Source organism: Carlito syrichta, unplaced genomic scaffold (genome assembly GCF_000164805.1).
Source record: "Carlito syrichta isolate Samal-C Ts95f unplaced genomic scaffold, Tarsius_syrichta-2.0.1 Scaffold305681, whole genome shotgun sequence".
Classification (NCBI taxonomy): domain Eukaryota; kingdom Metazoa; phylum Chordata; class Mammalia; order Primates; family Tarsiidae; genus Carlito; species Carlito syrichta.
Window position 1 is genome coordinate 642,152 of NW_007249777.1, and position 13,620 is coordinate 655,771.

General features: G+C 48.0%; 1 protein-coding gene across 4 annotated transcripts in view; it reads left to right on the forward strand.

The window, feature by feature from the left end:
* The window catches only part of TIAM2 (T-cell lymphoma invasion and metastasis 2), a 130,354-nt gene that overhangs the window by 93,396 nt on the left and 23,338 nt on the right, over nt 1–13,620 (forward strand). The gene's annotated exons all lie outside the window — the stretch shown is intronic.

A 13,620-nucleotide genomic window follows, 5' to 3' on the forward strand; every position in this document is an offset into this window, starting at 1 on the left:
CAGTTTGTGGGCGATGTGTTGACGGAACAGAGAGCAGTGAGAATCTGAGCTACGCCACGTGTTGTGCTCTTTGCAATTTAATCATGTTTAGGATCTATTTTGTCCTGTTTATTTTTTCAAGGTAGAAAAAAGGAATGTGCACTAATGGCTGGGTTTTTAGTACACAGCATGAAGATAATTTGCATTTAATATTTGATATCTGCTCACCCACTTAGCTTAACCTTTTGAATTTTTGACATGAATCGCTTTTAAGAACTCGTATATCTCAGAAGCTCAAGGAAAAGAAAAAGATTATTGGACTACATTATTTGCTTTCCAGCATTTTCAAAGTAGTCATCTGTCTTTGACGTATGTTTTCCTGCATTATTTCAAGATCTTTTTGGTTGTAAGATGTTTTGGTTAGGAAGTCAAACTAAGGTATAATTTATCTATTAACGGTAGTCTTTCTACATGGCTGCTGTTCAACAGATGATCTTTTTCTTAAAACAAAACATCCTTATTTCTAAATGCAAGTTGTCCAACCCAATTCCTATTTGAATAAGCATAAAGGTAGCATCCTCAAAGCAAAGCTTTGTCCCTGGAAATTGATTTGGGGTATGGAGTTCTCCAGCAGTAAGACGATCGTCTTTCAAAAAGGTTGAATTACAGGTAGGCTTTTCTTGAAGGCAGTTGTTTGTTGGAAAGAACTCTTGGCCTGATGGATAGGAACTTGAATTTGTATCTTGGTTCACCTGGCTTTGCTGCTGTGTGACCTGGGACAGGTTACCCAGCCTTTCTAAGCCTGTGTGTCCACATCTGTAAATAAAAATAATACCACCCCCAAACCTGTGTTGTTGAAAGGATCATGCGAGAGATGGTTGGGCTTTAAGTTGCCCCTTCCTGGTGCATCTTGACACATGTATGTGTTTTTGAATGTTTTCCCACTCTGCCTACCTAATGGCCTCTTGACTTGTGGGATTCGGTGTCAGGTAGGAAAGTGTGAACTAACAAATAAGCACCCCAATACAGTGCTACTGAAATGAAGACTAAAACTTAAGTCTTAGCTACCTACCCAGTCTTCTCAAAGTTAGTGTCAGTGGTCAGCTTCTCCTGAACTGTCTCACTGGAGAAAAAGGAATTAGGAACCAAGGTCCTTAGGAATGGAGTCCTCTTGACTCTTTGTTGTGTGCATGGAGACAAAGCCTGCCCCCCTTTTAGCTTATTTTTCTCACGTAGTTGTAAATTAATGAACTTTTCCAAGGGGGTCGCTTCACATGACTAAATAAAACAGTGTGGGTTAGATCTACCTTTCTCTTAGCAGGAGGAAGCTGAGAACACTGAGATGCTTAGCACAGCCTGGGAGGCTCTGCCAGCTGAGAGATTTTGTAGGCTTTGCCCCTTCTGGGTGAGTGGCTGCGGGTGTTCGGGGCACGAGAGGTGGCAGGGACACAGAACCGTGAAGGCCCGGAGTAGGGTGAGGTTCTGCGCCCTGCTCTCATGTGCATTGTTCTGCCTTTCTCACACCATCCTTCTTTTTGGCAGAGACTTGGTGGCAAGTCTGTGGACCTGTTGAAAATGACTGTGATTAGTTTGTTTGGGATTTTTTTTTTAGTCTAAAAGACCATTTGATATCTTTGTAGTTAGTTGACTTTTTTTTTTTAATTCTTCATTTCCCTAGCTTCAGGGTATTCATGCCCAGTTCTTCTTGGTCTATCCTTTTTTCCTATTTATTTATTTATTTGAGTTGGCATCTCACTCCTGTCACCCAAGCTAGAGTGCATTGGCGTGGTCACAGCTACCATAGCCTCAACCTCCGGGGTTCAGGCGATCCTTCCTCCTCAGCCTTCAAGTAACTGGTACGGCAAGTGTGCACCACCATGCTCAGCAAATTTTTGTATTTTTGGAGAGATGAGGTCTTGCTATGTTGCTCAAATTCCTGGCCTCATTTGATCCTCCTGCCTTGGCCTCCCAATGTGCTGGACTTACAGGTGTGACCCATGGTGCCCGGCCTGGTGTATCCTCATCATCAAGGTGAGGTGTCAGGCAGATGCCAGCCCTATGCTGGGTGTGGCCGGATGGGGTAGCCCATAGAAGCCATTGTTCACAGAGTCCTGTCCTCTTCGTTGCCAGGGAGCACTTACGCACTCTGTCCAGCAGGGCGGGAGATGTCACCTGTGTGTCCAAAGGAAAAACAGAAAGGACCTGGGCGCGGTGGCTAATACCTATAATCCCAGCACTTTGGAGGCCAAGGTGAGAGGATTGCCTGAACTCAGGGGTTCAAGACCAGCCCGGGCAACTTGGTGAGACCTTGTCTCTACAATAAATCAAAAAATAAGCCAGACGTGGTGGTGTGCCTATAGTTCCAGCTACTTTGAGGGCTGAAGTGGAAAGATTGCCTGAGCCCAGCAGGTCGAGGGTATGGAGAGTTTGTCCTGTAGGAACACAAGTCACGGGGCTTGGCAGGATGGCGGTGGGAGGAGACCCTGCCAATGGGGGCTTCCTCTCCACTTGGTGCAGCTGGCCCACCCTGTCTGCCAGGCTGAGTCCTCCTGCCAAGTGTGCCCTCGGACAGAGGCGGACTGCAGGGTGGAAGGGGGAGCTGCTGGCATGGGCCACACTGTGGGCTGACTAGGCCAGGCGTGGAAATCGCCAACAACAGGATGTCGCCTGAGGAGCACTCAGCCATCAGTGCCTTTGCCAGGGACGCCCTGAAAACTCAGATGCAGGATGGCTTGTTGAATGAGACTCAGGCTGGGGTGGCGTGGCCATAGGGGCTGTGAGTTTACATGCAGCTGTGGCATAGGGTTTGCACTGTCTGTATTAATGTGGAATATATGCATATGTGGGAGCAGGTTGTTGCAAACAGACAGCAGGGAGATTCAAACCTGGCAGGGCTGGTCTAGAAGCCAGTTGCTTGATGTAGAATCTGGGAGGCCCAGAGATGAGGCCATGTTCCTTTGGCTCTGCTGTCTCCTGATCTGGAAAGGGGGAGACTATGTCACTTGGCTCCCGGTGAAGTTGGATGGATGCAGGGGGCCACTCATTCCCCTTCTTCCCGTCCCTTTGCATCCTTGGGTCATCGTGGCACATTTATCACACATCTGGTTTCCCAGCCTCCTCTCTCCCTCCTCCTGTTTTCTGCCCCATGGCACTTTCTTGCCCTCCTCTGTCCCTGTTTTCTTCGTCTTCTTCTCCAGACTTTTCCTTTTCATCCTAGTTTTCTGGGGAAAAGGACAAGTTATTATTAAGAGTCACCTTCAGAATCACAAAGAAAAAACAAAGAGGAAGTTGTGTGGTGCAGAACTGTGGGGGTGGGCCGGAGGAGCGGTTGTCAGGAGGCCAGGTTGTGGAATTATCACACGCCCTTCCTCACACCGCTGGGACAATGATGCATAGGGAAGTGACTTGGAGATTCCCCAGAGCCCAGACCCACAGAGGCTTCCTGAACACAGTTGGTATTCACCTGCTGATTGACTTGCTGCTTTTCTTTGGGATGCAGCTTCTCCTGGCTTCCTGTCTCCTTTGAAACAGCAGGAGCCATGCTTTTGCTGCCTTCCTGTCTGAGCCAAGACTTGAAGACAGTCTGTCCTTTGCAAGGCAAACAAAAGGTTGTGAGTTCAGAGTGAGTGTAGCCAGCTACACCCTGCAACTTGGAGAGGGAAAGGCCCTCCAGCCGGAGCTCCTGGGATCTCCCCTTTCATCTCGGCCCACCCAGATGACACGAAGATGGGTGACCAGCAGGTTCCCCGTGTCACTCCTCTCTCTCCTGGCCTCTGTCTCAGGCCTCCCAGCCCCCAGCTCTGTGTCCTTATTTCCTTTCTAAGCCTCAGATTGTAGGTAGTTATGGAGCCCTCACTAGGATTTTTCTTTTGGTGGGAGGAGGAGGCAGGGAGTTTGATTTCTCACGCCAAACCTTGACCTTGGTGTAAACACCACTTGCAGGTTCGTGCATGTGGTCAGGGGAAGCCCAGGACATCGGGGGACTCGGAGTAAGAGCACATGGGCCTTGCCCCAAGGTCTACGCTGCTAACCCCTCTGCTTGTCCATGGGTGAGTCACCCAACCTCTGCCTCTGGGAACCAAGGAGTTCGTCTGACCATCCATCCTGTCTGACGTCTCTCCCTGTCCATCTTTCTGCCTAAATCTCTGACCTAGGGCTGTCTTCTTCTCGAAGTCACTTTTCATCCCCATGAATATGGAGAGCTGCTTAAAGAAAAATAAATCCCAGGAGAACCCTATTAGCATCTGCCCCTGTCATTTATCACCGTTCACGCAGTTCATTGAAGTTGAACCCTCGGAGACTTGCAGAGATTTTCCAGCAGTCGTATGCGAAGGCCAGGATGTTGAGATGTTTGAAGCCCACATCCTCCCAGCTCTTTCATGCTCTGACCTTGTTGAGGAATTTATTTAGAGGAGACCATTGGAGAATCTGATAAAACCATGGATCCCTAGAAAATTGCTCACACAGACCAAAAAAAAAAAAAAAATGCATACAATTCCAGGGAATTCAGCAGTCTTTTTATTTTATTTACTTTTTTTTTAGTTGGAGTCTCACTCCATGGCCCAGGCTGGAGTGCAGTGGCACGCTCATGGCCACCCCAGCATTGACCTGCTGGGCTCAGGCGATCCTTCCACCTCAGCCTTCCAAGTAGTCAGAACTACAGGTATGCGCTACCATGCCTGGCTAATATTTTTGATTTATTGTAGAGACGAGGTCTTGCCAAGTTGCCCAGGCTGGTCTCAAACCTGCGGGTTCAGGCAGTCCACTTGCCTTGGCCTCCCAAAGTGCTGGGATTACAGACTGAGCCACAAAACCCAACCATAGTTCAGCAGTCTTATGTCATTTATTCATGGGTGTCTTTTTTTTTTTTATAGTCAGTACCTCACTCTGTCGCCCAGGCTGGAGTGCAGTGGCATAATCAGGGCTACTGCAGCCTCTACCTGCTGGGTTCAGGGAATCCTTCTGCTTCAGCCATCCAAGTTACTGGGACTATAGGCATGTACCACCTTGTGCCTGGCTAATTTTTTGATTCATTGTAAAGTCTTGCCATGTTGGTCAGGCTGGTCTCGAACCCCTGGGTTCAGATAATCCTCTTGCCTCGGCCTCCCAAAGTGCTGGAATTACAGGTGTGAGCAATGGCACCCGGCCAGCTATCCTTTTTTTTTGAGTTGGAGTCTCACTCTGTCGCCCAGGCTAGAGTGCAGTGGTATGCTCACGGCCACCCCAATGTTGACCTGCTAGGCTCTGGTGAGCCTTCTTCCTCAGCTTTCCAAGTAACTGGGACTATAGGCATGTACCACCTCGTGCCCGGCTAATTTTTTGATTCATTGTAAAGTCTCGCCATGTTGGTCAGGCTGGTCTCGAACCCCTGGGCTCAGGTAATCCTCTTGCCTCGGCCTCCCAAAGTGCTGGTGGAATTATAGGTGTGAGCAATGCCACCCAGCTAGCTATCCTTTTTTGTGTGTGTGTGAGTGTTGGAGTTTCACTCTGTTGCCCAGGCTGAAGTGCAGTGGCACACTCATGTCCACCCTAGCTTCGACCTACTGGGCTCTGGCCGTCATTCCACCTCAGCCTTTCAAGTAGCCGGAACTATAGGCGTGCGCTACCATGCTTGGCTAATTTTTTGATTTATTGTAGAGACGAGTTCTCACCACGTTGCCCAGGCTGGTCTTGAACCTATGGACTCAGGCAATCCTCTGGCCTTGGCCTCCCAAAATGCTGGGATTACAAGTTTGAGCCACCATGCCCTGCCCCAGCTATCCTTTTTAGGAATATTTGAGCTTTAGGTTCAGAATTCTGACGTTGAGTGAACATCAAATAGTCCAACCTCTGTTTATTTTTTTGGCGTTACAGACTCAATTATCAAGTGCCTACAACATGAAAAGGCACTGTGTTTGTTTAGTCAAGTAGTGTTTTGAACTTTGTTTTTATCTTCAAGTTTAATTGTTTGGGTGAGATTGGCTATTAATGCCTTATTTTTTTTTAACATACTAAGAAACATTGAGGGGTGTTAAATAAATAACCCCTAGATGGCAAATAAATTATTAGGTTGAGACTGGAATAGATTACATTGACAATTATGGCCATACATTCCAGATTGTTTATTTTTTCTTTCTTTTTTAAATACTCTGTACTTCAGTGGATACAAACCCAGATTGTTGAACACCAATGGTAACATTATACGCTGGAGTGTTTTGGCATTTTAAAGAGTTTTATTTTCTGTAATTAGTGAAAAAAGTGGTATTTCTTTTGGGATAAGAATTTAAATTTTGATCCCAAACCAAAATGTTATGGATCTCTGGGAAAACAAACAGCTGTCTGATGGCCTAGGAGGGTTGATTATACACTCAACCCAGGGGACGCTCTGGCAGCCGTGCTCCTGTGTTCCCAGCCAAGGGCACTGTGTGTGGGTTTCACCCTGGCCCTTTTCCCGTCAGCACGTCAGCTAAGTTCTGTTGCTACTTGCCTTTTTCTTCTTTTTATTTTTGTAGAAATGAGTTCTTGCTATGTTGTCCAAGCTGGTCTTGAACTCCTGGACTCAAGCAATCTTCACCTGGGCCTCCCAAAGTGCTGGGATTATAGGTGTGAGCCACTGTAACCAGCTTGCTTTTCTTTTAAAGAAATCTTAGCCACAGTTACAACTAATGTTGGCATGCCACCATTTGGGTGCCTTGCCTTTAATATTAAGTATTTACCAGGAGTGGGGTTTGTAGTATCACACGTTGATCATTGGCTCGTTAAAATACCCTTCACAGGCATTCTCTGATGCCAGCCATGGCAAAGAGTCCTGAATAGTCATCGGGAAGCCTCCTTCCACTGCTCTGTGTGCCTAGAGACCGCATTCCAGTAAAGACTTGGTCAGCACCAAGGAGCGCGGGCATGCAGGCGTCTCAGCATTGCCTCGTGCCTTTCACTACCCATGGTGGATTCTCACCTTGGAATCCTGTCCCAGCCCCACAACATGGCTGCTTTGACTTTTTACAGAAATAAGTTCTGAGAAGTTGTTCTGAGTCATTTTGCACTTTCCTCTGCAGTCTTAGCTCAGAGTAGACTGATGTGTCACTGTTTGCAGTTGGGGGAGGACAGGTCTGCAGAAGCTCTGCCGGGGGCCCTCCCTCCCTCCTGCAGCACCTCGGTGAGGCCTGGCTGCTGGGAGCTAAGGCTGGCCTCTTCCTTTTGTAAATCAGTATCCTGCTGCTCTTGGTAATAGTGTGAAGAAAAAGGTAGCAAAACACAGATATGTCTCCCGTTTGGGAGAGGGAGACTGGAGGGATGTTTGAGGGGCATTCCAACTCGCTTCCCTCCATCCTTTTGTTTGCTGCCACCGCTTATCCTCTTCCTCCTCCTCACCCTCCCTCCTTCTCCTCTCTTTCCCTCCTCCCTCTCCCTCCTCCTCCTCCACTCTTCCTCCTGTACTGTGTCTGTTCTGCTTCCACCTCATCCCTCTTCCCCCACAGCGCACCTGCCTGTGCACCCTCCACGTCTCTGCTGCCACCTAAGTTCTCTGGTGTTTTCAGAAAACAGCTGCCAGAGGAGGAAGCTCTGAGATGTGCAGTTGCCGAGAAGGTTCTGGCATGGCCTCTGCACAGGAGGTTATTGCATCACCAACTGCTTAGAAACCACAGACGTTGCACGACGTGCAGCATCCTGCCATCTGCCTGCTTTCAGCTGGCTCTGGGGCTTTTAGAATTCTTTCCCTTCCTGGTTCATTCAGTCACAGATAAGGGACAATAGAGGGGAGACAAGACAGGCCACTCTGGCCTGGTGACCCCAGGCGTCGGGCTGGGCATGCTCTGCTTTCCTCCCATCGAGGACCAAGATCTTGAATAGGATGCTTTAATAGGCGAGTTCCCAAGATGGAAAGACCGACTGTCAAACCAGTACTTCAAGGTGAGGCTCAAGATCATTTTCCATGTCAAGACCCCAAGGAAAGTTTCACTTTATGTTCTGTCATCGCCACTGTGTCTTTTCTGTCTTTTTTTAATTATTATTTTATTTTTGCTTCAGTACCTGGCTGGCTGTGCAGGCCTGTCCAAGGTCCTCAGCTGTTCTCACCACCAGGGACACCTGCCTTTAGGACTTGGTGTTTTCTAGAAGTTTGATCAAAATTTTCAAGCCATTTATTGAAATCATAGTTGTCTTAGTTTAAATTGTGTCGTTCCATTTCTGTTATGTAGTCAGTGTTAGCTTTTAGAGTGGTAACATCTCAGATAAAGCAAAAAAATCTAATTAAAATTATAATTCAAGGGGCATGTAGTTAGTAAATAGCCCCCGGCAATTCCGTGCCAAATTAAGGTTACCAGGAATATTAACATGTATCTTGATGTTCTACATTCTCATGATTTTTCTCCCCACAGCTGTGTATCTTTTTGAAACCAGATTCCAAGCATTATTTTTAGCCAAATATTAGAAGTGAAAGTCTAGGTCTTTCTAAGCATGTTGAGAAAGAGACTGGTTACAGACACATGTAGTGCTTGGTCCATCTCTGGCCCCCATCCCATTCTTCCTGAGTGGTGAGAGGTTGAGCTATGAAACCTAACACAACAATTGGAAGTAAGCGTGATGGCTGTAGATGTCATATAGGTACCAGCTGCCAGAGGGGTGCAGAGTAGGGGGTGCCACGCTTGCCAATCATGGGACCCCTGCCTGGCTGAGCATCTGAGGGCTCTGCTCCTTAGTGGAAGGAGAGGATTGTAGATGGTGACATTTATGTGCAAAAAAATTCTTTAAATATTCATAATTTGACTACAAGCAATTCAGGCAGGCAAATGGCCCACTTCATTCCCCAGATCAGAGCCCTGTGTACTTGGGCTCCTGTGTACTTGTCCTAGGCGGTGACACCATGGCTTGGTTTCTTCTGCAGAAGAATGTCCCAGGGTGAGTGAAGCATGTCAGCTGTTTGTTTTGTGCCCAGTCTCTGTGGAGTTACTGTCACCTTGAGTTGGCTCTGATTGTCCCATGGCCACGGCTCTCCCAGTAGCATGTTTGCCGCGTGCACCTAGAGAGTGGGACAGACAGGAAAGGTACAAGAATAAACTAGGAGGAGTTTCCCCCAGCCGTGCTCAGTTGGAAAGTGGGGGTGGACTTCTTTTTTTTTATTTTTTATTTTTTGAGTTGGAGTCTCACTCTGTTGCCCAGACTGGAGTGCAGTGGCCACTCCCGGCCACCGCAGCCTCGACCTGCTGGGCTTCGGCAATCCTTCCACCTCAGCCTTCCGAGTAGCCAGAATTACAGGCGCGCGCTAACACGCCCGGCTGATTTTTTGATTTATTGTAGAGATGAGGACTCGCCAAGTTGCCCAGGCGGGTCTTGAACCCGCGGGCTCAGGCAATCCACTCACCTCAGCCTCCCAAAGGCGCGGGATTACAGGCTGAGCCACCGAGCCCGGCTGGGGGTGGACTAATTAATTTGCTGTTGAGCCAAGTGGAGCGACTGCTGGAGTTGCAGTGCTGGATGTCCCCTCAGTCACCGTTGGCTCTAGAAATCGCTTCATCCCCTGAATCCTCTCAGCCTTATTTGTTAGAGGGAGTGAGATTCCATTATCTCCACAAAGGCTTTCCACCTGTGAGGGGAAGTAAGGAAGAGCCATGTGGATGGCATTGGGAACTGCATGGGCAGCTGAGCGAGGGGTGAGACAGCCCTTAGCAGATGTGGTGAATTTCAAACACGTCACCTCGTGTAAACTCCTGTTCTCCATGGCTGTAGGGGATAGAGACCACCAGTCCCTTTTAGCATGAGGAGGTCCACTTGCGGGTCTCAGTGGTCAGCAGCAGCGCCGGCCAGCAGCCTCTGTGCCACTAGGTCCTAAAGCAGTTCTTGCCACGCCGCAACTGCTTGGAGTGGGGAATGTAGCACTGAGTGTGGAAGAAAGGGGAGAAAAGGTGTACTTTACTACCAGCTGCGTGGCATATGGGTGGATTCACTCCTGAGCTGATTTAGAGGCAAAGAAACTGTGACATTGCAGGATATGATGGTAGAAATAGGACATGACTTTTTGGCTCCTCAGTGTAACTTAGGAACTTGGTTACACCCCTGCCAAGAGGAATCTGTGAGGATATGGGAACCCAGAAGCAGGGAGACTGCGACAGCTGGATAGAGGATAACTCTTCCAGTGGTCCAGAAACTGATCCGAGAAGGTAACTCCTCCAGTGGTCCCAAAGCTGATCTGAGATGCCCAGGGAATATCACTTTGGAACCGAATTACTGCAGTATTTGGTGTAGTCAGATGACTGCTGTCTGAGCATCTCAGATGCGCTCTCAGAGCTGAGTACTTGGTCCACAGCTGGGAGTCAGGGGCTGCTCTATTTTTTGTTTTTCTAGGCTAAGGCGACTAGGAACCCACATGGATTACAACCAGAAAGAAAATTAATTTCTAGGGAGCCAGAGAAAGGGAGGGAGGACTTAGCCAGGGGATAGTCTGAGTGTAGGTAGGGGGGCAGAGCTGTTCTAAAAATGCTGGACACAGCCTGGCCTGTTACCCTGAGTGTGTGTAAACCCCCCCCCCCATTTTCAGGATTCAGCTGCATTATCCTCAGTCTTCTATTTATAGCATAGACTTTACCTGCCCAGAAAATGGGTAACCGATAAGGATTTGTCAGAACTCTAGCGTGCCAGGGATTTGATTACAGTTGATGCAATCAAACATTTTCTCCTCAGATGAAGTGACAAAAATAACCCTAATGTTTTCATGTCCAACCATTAATATACAAAAAGAAAAACAATCTCTGTAAATTATCTGCATATGTAACACTGAAGACCCTTTCCTGCAAAAACTCAGTAATATATTATCAGTTGCCAAGAATTAAGGCAGAGATGTGACTCAGGAATAGAAATGTTGCACTTAAGAAAACTGGCAGTAAACCTGGAAACTAACTAGAATGCAAGTCTTAAATGAACACAGTAACCAGTAAAGAGATAGGTATTGGAAATAAGTGAGTTTAAACTAATGTACATGATTATCAAGGCAGGCTAGAAGGAAGATGGAAGGATGATTGTAGAAAGAGAGCTGTGACCTTGGTGCTTCCCGGTGGATGGAAGCGTGTAGGTGAAGGTGGTGTTAAAAGATAAGAAAAGTCATAGTTGAGTACAAGTTGTGCCCCAAAATCGAGTTGAAAGATAATGGTTTAATAGACACATATACTTGGAATGAATCTTAAATGATATAAGGTAATCACATAATTTAAATATAGGTCTTAATGCCCCAAGATACAGGAAAAGCAAAATAGAATCATCACATCGATCAAAAGGCCACATAAGATAGAAACTGCTCAGAAAAATTAGGTGTCATTTTTTCTGAGCCCTGGATGTGAGCCAGGTGAGCACGCAGGTGTTTTTGTTTTTGACACAGTTGAATGCATACTTTGTAAAAAGCTTTCTGTCTTCTGTGAATTAAGATGTTATCTGTAGTCTAGACAAATAACGAGTCATGTTTTAAATTTACATTTTAATTTACTCACTGAAACATATCAGAATAAAGTTTTATAAATTGTTTTGAGATTCAGTTCAAAACAAGAATCTTTTCTGATCTGGGTTTACCTCTCTTATCAGGAACTGGCAAACTTCCTGTAAAGGATCCAATAGCAATAATCTCAGGGGGTCTCAACTACTCAATTCTTGCATTACAGCATGAAAGCAGCCATAGACAGTATGGAGATGAGTGAGTGTGGCAGAGTATTAATAAAACTTTATTTGCGGCCAGGCATGGTAGCTCAAGCCTGTAATCCCAGCACTTTGAGAGGCCTAGGTGAGAGGATTGCCTGAGCCTACAGGTTTGAGATCAGCCTGGGCAACTTGATGAGACCTCATCTCTACAATAAAAAAAAAAAAAATTAGTCTGGTGTGATAGCATGCGCTTGTAGTTCTGGCTACTTGGAAGGCTGAGACAGAAGGATCACCTGAGCCCAGCAGGTCGATGCTGGGGTGGCCATGAGTATGCCACTGCACTCCAGCCTGGGTGGTGGAGTGAGATTCCAACTGGAAAATAAATAAATAAAAACAGAATATTTGCAAAAAACAGATGGCAGGAACGAGCATGGCAGAGTTCTAACAAAACTTTATTTACTAAAACAAACCACTGGCTGGATTTGGCCCACAGGCCATAGTTTACTGACCCCTGCTCTAATGATCCGCCTTGACCCACCTGTTTGTTTCAGAGTGGAGTTGTTAGTTTTTCATATCATAATGAGTATCATATTTTTGCATCCAGGAGTCAAGGAGAAATTTCTGGCCTATGTGCCACTTTTCTGAAATACAGATTTAATGATATATCAGAAGTGTGCTGGATCTTTCGGGTGGACAATGGGGAAAAGAAAAGACAGTGCCTAGTGCAGGAGACACGTATGAGGTAGGTCAGCCTTTAGGGTGACACCAGAACACCCAGTATTTTGTGTGAGTGAGGCGTTGGTTGTGTCAGAGTGCTGCCCCGGGCCTTGAGACATCCTTGGCAGAGAGAGCACATCTTATACATTCCTGAATTCTGACCTAGCTCCTGTTAAGGAAGGAAAGCGCCAGAAGGCAGGCAGTGAGGTCACAAGCTCTGGCTCTCCTCCCGTCCCACCTGCTCTGCCCCTGCACTGCTCGACTGCTCCCTCCTGAGGGGCCCATGACTCTGGTCTCCGAAGCCCTACAACCATGACCATGACGTGACCTCCCCCGGCACACAGTTCTGACCTGCCTTCCTCGGGGAGTGCAGCCTAGGCCCGGAGGAATGACCCCTTAGTACATGGTCAGCGGGGGTGGGGGGCCTCTCCCTCCCCCTCTTCCTCCTCTGTCCATCGGTGTGCCCTGGCCCTGCCCAGGCTGTGTGCTCCTCTGGTGAATGCTTCCCTTTACCGCTCCACATGAGGTCCCGTGTGTTCCGCTTTCTGTAGTCACCATACGTGTCACTTTTCTCTGCCCTTTATCCTCACACCCAGACCAGATGGCAGAGAGGAAGCGCCTAATAAGAAACTGCTGGTGGGATGAAATGCCACTGCTCTGGTCCTTCCTCTGGGCACCCAAGAAATTTATATTAAACTCCGTGTGCAAATCACAGCTTTCGTGGAGCCTGCCTTGATCCCTTGCGTGGTACTAAGTCGCTTTACAAATTGTATCTCATTGAATCCTCTCAGTCACCCTGTAGATGTGACTTACAGGTGAGTAAACCGAGTCAGGGAGACGTTAGCCAAGGGGACCAGGGCTCCAGAGCCTGCGCCTGTCCATCTCCTGTCTTGAAAACAGTCGCTGTCTAAGAAAGCTCAGCCAAAGCGTGCTCTGAGGCCCTCTGTGTGAGCTTCACGCTGACTCGGCCAGAGCTCAGGCGCCGGCGTCTGTTCTCACGGCTCACCGGCTGTAGGGCATGTGCCCGGGAGGTGGCGGGGCTGCTGAGGCGCCGCTGTGCATACAGGTGGGCCCTCTCGGTCCAGCCCTGCTGGCCCCTGAGCTCATCTCCTTCCCGGGAAGTTCCCTCCCAGGCCCCTCCTCGCGTGGTGGTGTTCTGAGTTCGTGGGTCGTGCCTTCCAGGGCCTCCTCTCTCCGCACCCCTCTGCCCCCTCCCATGCCCTCTCCTGTCTCTCCCCACTCTCCTGCCCCTCTCAGTCCCCACTCCTCCCCTGCCCCTCTACCCCTGTCCCTTCCTCTCTCCCCCGCTCCTCATCCCTCCCC